General features: G+C 31.8%; 1 pseudogene; it reads left to right on the top strand.

The window, feature by feature from the left end:
* Window positions 1-2,139: 2,139 nt before the first annotated feature.
* Window positions 2,140-3,078, top strand: LOC143645640 (olfactory receptor 14K1-like; annotated as a pseudogene).
* The last annotated feature ends 8,194 nt before the right edge of the window (window positions 3,079-11,272 follow it).

The raw sequence follows: 11,272 nt of genomic DNA, 5'->3' as shown, positions 1-11,272 counted from the left end.
GATTTGGACTTAACCATATCTTTTTGACAGAAAAATCAATCCATCACAGGTATCAAACTTAGAATCATGGATGTATTTGCACTTAGCACTTAATCTTTATTAATTACCTCTTTAGAAATAGTGAAGCTATTATTATATAATTCTAGGTAAACTTCATGGTCATAGATTTCTGGCTAATAATAGATGTGGATTGAAAAGAGCAGTGGGGAGGATGGTAAAAGTTTGGAAGTCTCTCCTCATTGAGGAAGAATGATCTTCTCATTTCCATCTGATAGTTCCATGAATAAATTTAGACTTCTTTTAGCAAGGTCTAGTTATTTTCTATTAGAAATTTATATTTGTATGTGACAAGTGCCAATTTTAAATGTTGGTTCAATGGATTCACAAACAATTTGAGATCTAACAAAAGTCTTTGACAATTGAATACTTCCCTTTTAAAAGAAATGTGATAGCCATGATTTACCTAATCATTTAAAATGAAAAAAAATCCCAGGGAAGTGAACTAATCATCCTAACTTATATAAATGCCCACTTCCAGATCAGTAGCTGTGGCTGAATAGATGTAGTAAATGGTCGGCTGGTCCTATATAGCGTATTTATGGATTTCCCTAAAAAAAAGTTTAATATTACTTTTAGCTGTGCTGCAAAATGATGGCTAATAATACCAAATGAATTAACTACTCACAAAATATGTTTATCATCTTGCTTATTATCATTTGAATTTCGGGCTTATAACTATATCTGATATTTTTCATTCAGAAATAATAGGGATACTCTAACATGTTTTACACTTCTCCTCAAAATATCACCAAAACTCTATTTATGTATAAAGGAAATTATCTGGAGAGATTCTTCATCTTCCTTTGATGCCAGGGCTATGCATCACCAATGAACTAAGGAAGGTAAATAAAACATGAAGTTCTCTGCTACAGAGGTTTGGTTCAATTTACATTCTACCTGCCCTGTCCTCAGAGAAAATGTCCCTCTTTCTCTTCTCTTCTTTTAGGTAGGTTAAGTGCATTTATTTCATTGCCCTTTATTTTAATGAACTATCAAGTCTGGTTGATTTAGAATATGTTTTGCAGAAAACTTAAGTTTCAGTTTAAATAAATCTCTTTTCCTTTGGTCACATACAGCAGGTTAAGCTGTCATCTTATTTAAAATAGCAAACAGTATATATGTGCATACAGTATATGTACAGCACATGATTTATATGTAAAAAGAAAGCTCCTTGATCTATTCTATTTTGAAAAATTCATAATCATTGCTATTTGTAACCATTGTTACAAATGTGTTTATGCAACAAACACATTATATTAAGGTCTCTGAGCCTTTTAATACCAAATGATCTATCTATCTATCTAGATATATTTACATATATATAGATATATTTACTATATATTTATATTTTAATGAATGTGGGGAGTAAACATCTATACCAAATCTATACCAATCCTAAGAATTGAGTTATGTTACAGAATGTAATCTTTGACTGCTATGAGATACAGAAGTTAGTTCAGGGCTGAGCTACATTTAAGGTCCCTGTGAGTGTACAATATTAAACTAGTTTAACTTTCATTGAGCACTACTCATGTGCTAGGCAGAATTATAAATGCTTTATGTATATCAGGATTTATACATAATGCTGATATGTCCCTCCAAATGTCCCTCCTGGTAAGGCACTATGAATAAAATCTATATTTTTCAAATTTAAAAGTTTGCTAATTTCACCAAAATAGGAAAAGTAGTGGAGCCAAAAGTTCATCATATATATCCCACTGCAGGGACTATGTACTTGACCATATTTTGGAGCCACACCACATTTAATACCTCATTAAAAATATGAGTTTGAAATTTTTGTACTATAACAACTTTTAAAAGCAGTGTTAAAATACAAGTATGACTAAAATTAGCAGTTTAGAAGTGCTTGAACACATCCCAAGTTAATCACGGTTGTTATGTAAGATCTACCAGGTTATCTAGCAAAATGAAACTAACAGAAGTATAATTAACTGTCTAACACATGATACTACAGAATGCATGCTTCAAAAATAAAGAGGCAAACAGATTCACTATTATAACTTTACATCCTTTACCCAATAGGTGGCTTATATTCAAAATATGACAAATCAAACAATGATGATAGAATTCTTGCTCACAAGATTTACTGAGAATTGGATGCTCCTGAGGCTACTGGCTGTGTTCTTCTTATGGATCTACTTAGCGATAATATTGGAGATTGGAAAATTTTCTCATCATCTTTCTCACAATTCTTAACAGACACCTGCACATCCCAGTTTACTTTTTCCTCAGGCATTTTTTCTTATTAGATTTGTGTCTCATTTCTACCACAATCCTCAAGTCAATCCTCAACTCCCTCAACTTCACTGACTTTTCCTGGGGTATGTGTTTGCAGCTCTTCCTGGTGGTACTCTTGGTGGGGTCTGAGATTGGAATACTCAAGATGTCTGTCCTGTGACTGCTACATTGCAATCTGCCACCCTCTGCCATGACCAAAGTGGTTTGTGTCCATGACGGCAGTGTCTCTGTTCAACAGTGGGGTCTTGGGAATTTTTTACTTAGGTAGAACATTCTCTCTCTCAATTTTTGTGACTCCAGTAAGATACATCAGTTCTTCCATGATGCTCCCACTTTACTAAAGCCCATTTGCTCTGAAGAACATGCCACTGTCAACATCAGTGTGGCCATTGTTATCTGTTATGAATTTTCATGTTTAGTTTGCATTGCAATCTCTTATTTGCATATTTTCTCCATTTTGCTAAACATCCCATTTAGACAGAGCTGCCTGCCTCACTTCACTCTTGTGAGTGCATTCCTTATAAGTGCTGGTGTTGCTTCTATAATGCCAGCCTCCAATGCACCTTCTTCTCTCAACTTTTTGTTGTTTATGTTCTATGCTGCGGCACTCACAACCTTAAATACTGTTTCCTACTGAGAAACAAAGGTATTAAATCAGCTCTAGATAAAGTCCTATGGAATGTTAGAAAAAGTGAGGTAATGGGTATACGACTAAAGACGAACCAAGATTTCTTTTATATTTTTTCTACCACTAAGTAGCTGATTGAAATTATTTCTATTTAGATATCATATATCATAGCTCTTTGCTAGTTAAGTCCTTTCCTACATTGCTTCAATTTACATTATTTTTTTAAAAGTATAAAGTTTTTTTCTATTATTTATCTATATATACTTCTTTATTTTAATTATTGTTCTGAAGCTCCCTATACTTGAGAATTTGTCAGGTTCCCATTCCCCCAAAGTTTAATCTTCCCAAGAATTCACTTTATTTACTTTGATAGCCTAAATTTTTAAGTTATTAAGTTATATTGATTCAACTTTCTTCATAGCTTCTAATTTTCTGATTTAATAAATATTATTTATTTTGCAGTTTTCAAAAAGCATACTCAATTTTATCCTTCATAACACTTATTTTACTAACATGAACTTGAGAATTGATTTTACATAATTATTAAAAAATACTTGGGATTTAATAAGATGGTTATCTTAAATCTTTGCTTTTTATGTAAATCATATATTTTGGACTTGGATTCTTCTCATTTCATTAAAACTTCCATTGTCAAATGTATTCTATCTGAAATTGTGTTCACTGTTTTCAAAATACATTTGAAATTGTGAAAGTAGCTGCTTTCACTCCTTTTCACATTGTGATGTATTCTACATTCTACTTTTACCAGATTTCACACTTTCATATCAATGTTTCATGATATATATGTGTGTGTGTGTGTGTGAGTGCATGTGTATATACATATATACTTCTGTATGTAAGATTTACAATATGCTAAATATGTAAAGTTATTTCCAACCTCCTGCTACATGGAACAGTTCTGTAACCCTGATTCCCCTGCTTACTGCTTCTTCTGAATAGTCTTTTAATCTGGTAAGGACAGAAATTAACATCTGTTGAATAATTTCACTGTATTAAATATTTTCATGACACCAGGTTTATTAAATCCTATCAACTGCAAAATGAGATGGCATTAAATTATTGGAATAACTGGGGATGAGAGAATGTTGGTAGAACAGTGCCACATAGCTAATTCCATAGGGATGAAATACATCAAGCTATTGACAATTCCCAGGAAGTTCCTTATAACCAGACACCATCTCTGAAACTTTCTTTTTATTACCCTCTTTATGGAACCCTCTACTTTTCTAAATTTACCTGTATGTCAAAGTCTAGTCTGTGTTGAGTTGGCTATAGAGAATTATGAAAGTAGGTAGTTTCATATTTCCAAACCTCTAAGCCCTTGTACATATATTGACAATAAATCACTTAAACATCTCTTCTATTGAGTAAATTAACATTACAACTGTTTTATGTGATGCCTGGGGAGAAAGTCCATGTAAAACTCACTAATTTTCCCTTACAATGCAATTCACCCTTCTGAGCAAATAATAGTAATTCTATAAATTCTCCTTTAATAGAGGTCTTCATCTTGAGTCAATTAATTTCAAAATGAACTATATATTTCTTTTTCTGAAAAAAGAAAGAATACATTAAATAAATATATAATTTTTCAAAAAAATACTATGATAGAAATATGGGAATATGGGATATTTATTTATTTGCAATTGAAGACATGGAACCATGACTACATTTTTAGGGAGAAATCATAAACAGTAAGTGATAAATCACACAAGACACAAATACAAAATTTGAAGTGGAAAGCCATAATGTCATAAGAGGGCAGGCCACAGAGGCTCAGTAGGCAGAGTTCTCACCTGCCATGCTGGAGGGGTTCAACTTTCAGTGCCTGCCCATGAAAAATAAATAAATAGTGGTGAGGGACAGTATAATGAAGTAGACCAAACTGATTTGTTATGTCTTGAAATTACTAAAACAAAGTTGAAATTACTAAAACTGTGAATTAAGTTGTTCCTTTCTTCAATGAAATTTGATGTAATTTATTTTGTAAGTAGGCACCATTAGATTTAAAAGAATTAGTGGTAAAATTCTTTAGCACTTTCTTGAAGGAGACTGAAAAATTTATCTGTTTTTTTGTTCCACAGAAATATTGGAGAAGAATTTTCCATTCAGATTCTATTGCATGAAATAAGCATATATTCTTCCACAGAAAGCACCACTTCAAAATTAAGAATCTATCTTCACGTGGTAGGTTAACCGTTGACAGGTCCAATTACTTTCAATGAAGCCTCATTTCATATCTTCATGGCAGATGGAAACTACAAATTACATTTACCCAAATCTCAATTTTTGTATAATTCATGTTTCTCATATATCAATGGGAGGGATTTACATGTGATTTGGAAAATTGGATGAGAAGAAAATGAGTTATTCTCTGAAGCATGTCAATATATGTACAGTATCAATAGCAATACAGATATTGAAGTCCTTGCTTTGTTTATTGTTAATATCAACATGTCATTTTACATATTTAGACGTCAGAATGCAAATGCTCAAATCTTAATTTGGTTTCTAAACCCTTATACCAATGTACAAACTCCCAATTTAAAAACTAAAAGGAATGTAAGAAATAGATGGCATTTAACAGAAGAAAAATGGAGATAAAATGCTAGAAATTATAACTGCTATTTTTCCTTCCATCACAGTTCATGGCCTAATGTGACACAACCTCCATCTTGTCTACTGCATACTTCTTCATCTTATCTCATGTTTCTTTTATGACTAGCAATTATTATTTTTCATGTTCAAGCACAGTAAATATAGGAATATTTCTGCTCTAAATTATGTCTAAAATGATCAAGTTTTACCTCTGATGCTGGACAGAAGAATTATATTTAAGGTCTTAATCATTTCATTTCCATATATGAAATAATGTATTCACCAAGAAAATAAGAAAATATGAGGATATTTTTAATTTTCAACAAATAATCCATTGCAATTAGTTCAAACACATTTCATAATTTCTAGATAAAATAGAGTAAAAAACATGGGATATTTATTGAATAATTTTCAAAATGTATAGGAAAAATAAATGTTTAGCAAAGTAGACAAGCAAAGAGATTGAATTTCTCATTAAATCTGATCCTATAACATGAAATGCAACTACAAAATTTCTCATGCCAGAGGATATAAATTTTGGATGCTGCTTATTGCTATACTCACATGGTATCATTGCTGTGATTAATAACCACAAATGCATATGATATTGAATAGAAAATGAACTCTTTCACAATGCAAAATAATTTTGTGGCATATTATACCCTATTTAATTAACCCCTTAGAGTTCAAAGTACAGTGTAATTAGGAAATAAACAAAGAATTTCATTTAGTTGTTTTAATTCAAATGTATCTCTACAAAAAACTATATATTTCTGTAATAAATAACTTATCCTAAATATATATATCCCATAATGCCAATTTTCTGAAAATATTTACCTATAATAGAAAAATGAAGCATTGTGAGTTCATTTGATAAGGCCTACGTAACAGAGATATAAAATTTTATGAGTATATTGCAAAAAGGGAAAAATGATGAATATTTTTAATAAATTCACACCCAGAATCCCAGATTATAATATTAGTAAATTGAGACCAGAGACATATAAAAATAAAAATACATAAAATGAATTAAATCCCAGAACTCAAATTTGTTTATCATTGATCCACAGGAGGGATTTAGATGTAATTTGGATTATTGGAAGAGGAGAAAATTAGTAATACTCTGAAGCAAGTACATATTTGGACAGTATCAAAATCAATATTGTACTAATGTTATTAATTTATAAATATGGAATCATATTATATGCATTTATTTGTAGCTAATAGTTTTCAATTTATTTATGCTTGTGAGATTCAATCACATAAATGTAGTTAGCAAGACATTTAATTTCCATTATGATGTGCTTTCAATTTTATGGCTATATAGATTGATTTAAGCATATTACCTGTGATGGATGGTGTGCTGGTTTGAAAGGATATATGCCCCCTAAGAAAGCCATGTTTTAATATAAATCCCATTTTATAAAGGTAGAATCATCCCTATTCAGTACTGTATATTTGAAACTGTAATGAGATCATCTCCCTGGTTGATGTGATTTAGTTAAGAATGGTTGTTAAACTGGATTAGGGGATGACATGTCTCCACCCATTTGAGTGGGTCTTGATTGGTTTACTGGAGTCCTATAAAAGAGGAAATATTTTGGAGACTGAGAGAGACTCAGAGAGAGCAGAGAATGCTGCAGCACCACGAAGTGTAGAGTCCATTGGAGATGAAGAAGGAAAATGCCTCCCGGGGAGCTTCATGAAACCAGAAGCCAGGAGAGAAAGCTAGCAGATGATGCTGTATTTGCCATGTGCCCTTCCAGCTGAGAGAGGAGCCCTGACCGTGTTCACCATGTGCCTTTCCAGATGAGAGAGAAACCCTGAACTTCATCGGCCTTCTTGAACCAAGGTATCTTTCCCCAGATGCCTTTGATTGGACATTTCTATAGACTTGTTTTAATTGGGACATTTCCTCGGCCTTAGATCTGTAAACTAGCAACTCATTAAATTTCCCCTTTTAAAAGCCATTCCGTTTCTGGTATATTGCATTCCGGCAGCTAGCAAACTAGAACAGATGGTTTGAGTTATTTTCATCCAATACTCAGGACTAGAATATAATAGTGTGCTTTCTCATACAATGGAGGAACAATGTGGTGATTAGCATGTCAGATATCCAAAAGGTCAGGGTTCTGGATGTAATAATCACAGGAACTGATGTTTACAGTTAGGTGGTCTTGGGGAGATAACTTGCATTCTTCAGGTCAAAGTTCTCAATAACTAAAAAGGAATAATATCAATCTATCTCATTTTAGAGCATGCATAAATGTATCTTTGAATCAGAGACAATTTTTTTTATCAAAGCAGAACATTTATTGATGTTTAACATGTGATATATCCAAAAATTCAGTAATATTAAAGATAGAATGGAACCCACAAATATAGAAGAAATTTATACATGAAAGCAGTTCATCTGAAAGGTGAATAAAATTAAACCAATACTATAGGATAATTTTTGCCTCATTTTGTGGAAAATACCAGTTGAACAATATGCATACTTACCTCATGAAGTTAAAACAAATACAATGAAAATATCATTTAAGGAAAGGCATAGAGGGCAATTAAGAGAGAAGGAGAAAATAAATTAATTTATATCTATAAAAAATAGAAGAAATACTAATATGCAGACAACTTGCCAAAATAATGTGGTCTGGAGTAAAGATAGTATTCCATCCTGCATATATCTCTGCACAGTCCATTACAGAAACCACTGCTCACATGTATATAATGAGATCTTCAAATTTGACTGGCATTATTCAGGAGCAGAGACAATTTTTGACTCACCTATTTCAGCTAGAATATGGGGCCTGAATTATTTCTTCTGTTTTTTAATTTAATAGTCTATTCACTAGACAGATGCAATGTATTGGAAAACAATTTATATAAAGCTAGAATAATAAACATTACCTTTATTAAAAAATCAAAGTGTATATTTAGAAGATTTCTATATTATATTCTCTAAAAAATTATCTCTTCACTCATCAGCCTGTAAGGCATCCCCTGAAAAACCTCTACTGAAATTCAGTGAATTAAAGAACAAATTTCACTTGTGTGGAATTCTGGAAGAGATCAGATAATGGAGTAGGACTCCATAAACACTTAATTGAAGTAAAAGAAAATATTAGGTAGGAAACTTCCATCCTGGACCCAGTACTCTACTTTGTCTTCCCTCTTTAGGGCCAATGCAGCTTGGAAGATGCTTAGAGGTGGCTTAATCAATTCCACTCCCCATCAAGGACAGACGTATAGATCCATTCACAGTAGTGATAGAACCCAATGCATATTCAGACACAGGGGCCCAATTCCAAAAATATCCAGGGCAGAACAAAAGCTGCTGAGGAGTGTTGCATTAAAAAGGAACCCCAGGGAAGGGATAGATTTCAAGATAGACATTTGAGTTAGAGAGAGAAACTGCAGTAGAACTGTGGCTGGTAAGTGCTAGACCTTAGACAAGATGGAGAAATGGAACTTCAGAATTTATTCATCAAGAAAAGATACTTAGACATCAGCCAAAAATTATAAGCCATACTAAGAAATAGGAAAATATGGCTGAGTCAAGGAAACATATTGAAATTTCAAAGGAGGCACTGAATTTGAAAGAACCTATAAAGAATTTCAAACAAAATCTATACTAATTCAAGAAGACAAATAAAAACATGGCTAAATGGATAAAGGGTATTAATAAGACAATGTGTGATAAATAAGATTTTGAAAGTAAAAATGAAACAGAAATTATGAAGGAAGTCATATGGGTAGTAATTAAAAGTACATTATTAATGTACAATAGAAGATTCAAAAAGGAATGGATTAAGTTTATGGTAACAGATTATTGTAAGGTTAATTAACAGCACTGAACTATATAGTTGAAAGTGGTTATAAGGAGAAACTTTAGGTTGCATATATTAACAAAATAAAAATTAAAATATAAACATAGTATTTCCCCTATTGTAGATGATGGACTATAGATAATAGTGCAATTATAATAATATTCTTTCATGAAGTATAACAATGTTATGCAATTAATCCAAATTTATAAAAATAGAGTTGAATATGGGCAAAAAATAAACCTAATATAAACTATGGATGATATACAATAGCATTTTAATATTCTTTCATTAATGGTAACAAAGGTAACCACTGTTAAAAAATTGTACAATTACAAAAAATGCAATCATCACTTGTAACAAATGTTCCACACCAGGGCAAAATGTTTGTTGTCAGGTGGTATGTGGGAACCTTGTATTTCATGTATAATTTTTCTGTAAACCCACAACGTCTCAAATAGTTTTCAAATTATCTCCTTAACATATATCAGGAATTGAATACTTTTTATATAGACAATAGTTTTATCCAATATAGTATATGTTTTGTAAATATATTGTCATAGTTTATAAATTCAATGGCATGTTAACACTTTCAACACACCTTAATTGTTCTTTTCTATTTTAAAATTATTTTTACATTAAAATTTGGGAAGTTTCTATTTAACTACTTTCAAGTTGTAATACTTTCTTCTTTCATGTACATTCTTTTGAAATAAAGAAGGCATTCTTTATTTCTTTTGGGGGGTTTGATTTATAGTACTTCACTTGATCATTTCCTAGCATTTTCATCTCTATACTTCTCATAGGTTGTCTATATCTTCTATAGAAACTTTACATATAAACATCATTGTTTTAAATCTCTCTCTGCTAATTACAATATCTGCATCATATCTGACTGTATTGTCATGCTTTCTGTCTTTTCAGACTGCTTTTCTTTCCTTTTATTATGCCTCAAAAATTTGGTTGACTTCTTCGCTGGCTCATATCATAAACACCAACAAAAGACAAATACTTAATTTACATTGATATGAATTTGAAGGTATTTATAAAAAGTATATCTAATTATTTTAAATTGAGTCATAATGTAGGATCATTTGTAAGTAGGAACTTTGAATATCTTAACATGTGTAGCTAATCGAATAGTGTGGTTCTTAATCAATAGCACTGGAGATCTAGAATCTGGAATTCAGCAGAAATTAGAAAAGCAGACACAATTCAAACAATCACTATGAAACAGGAAGCAGAGGTGCAAGTTAAACCTATGAATAGTGGAAAGAAAGCACCTCAAATTCTTCAGACTCCCAGAGGAAAAACTTAGACATTGCTAAAACCTTGATTAGGAATTTCTGTCCTTCAAATCTGTGTTCCAATAAAAAGTTTTGTGAAAATATACCCAGTGGGTGGTATCTTTCATTACTGCTATGGCAACCTAAGGTAGTTTTTGGTCCCTGAAGTGGATGCTGCTATTATATACCTAATATGTGGAAGTGGACTTTGGATTGGTAGTAGAGGGTGGAAGTGTTTTGAGGTACTTGATAGAAAAATCCTAGATTTCTTTGAAGTGAATATTAGTTGATATATAGATATTAAAGGCATTTATAGTGAGTGTTAAAAAATAAGTTAGAAACGAAGATAAATGTTTTCCTCTTAGAGAACGCATGCATTGCCTTGAGAAAATATTGGTAGGCATATAGACATTCAAGGAGCTTCTGGTGAGGCCATAGAAGGATGTGGTGAATGTGTCATTGTAAACTAAAGTAGATGGTATATTTGTTATGAAATGGTAGAGAATTTAGCAAAATTTTGTTCTTATGCCAGGGCAAGGGGAAACTTACAAGCATTGTTCTTGTATATTTAGCAGAGATGAATTCCAATCTATGTA

Source organism: Tamandua tetradactyla, chromosome 9 (assembly GCF_023851605.1).
Source record: "Tamandua tetradactyla isolate mTamTet1 chromosome 9, mTamTet1.pri, whole genome shotgun sequence".
NCBI classification, from domain to species: domain Eukaryota; kingdom Metazoa; phylum Chordata; class Mammalia; order Pilosa; family Myrmecophagidae; genus Tamandua; species Tamandua tetradactyla.
This window is presented reverse-complemented; position numbering and strand designations above follow the sequence as displayed.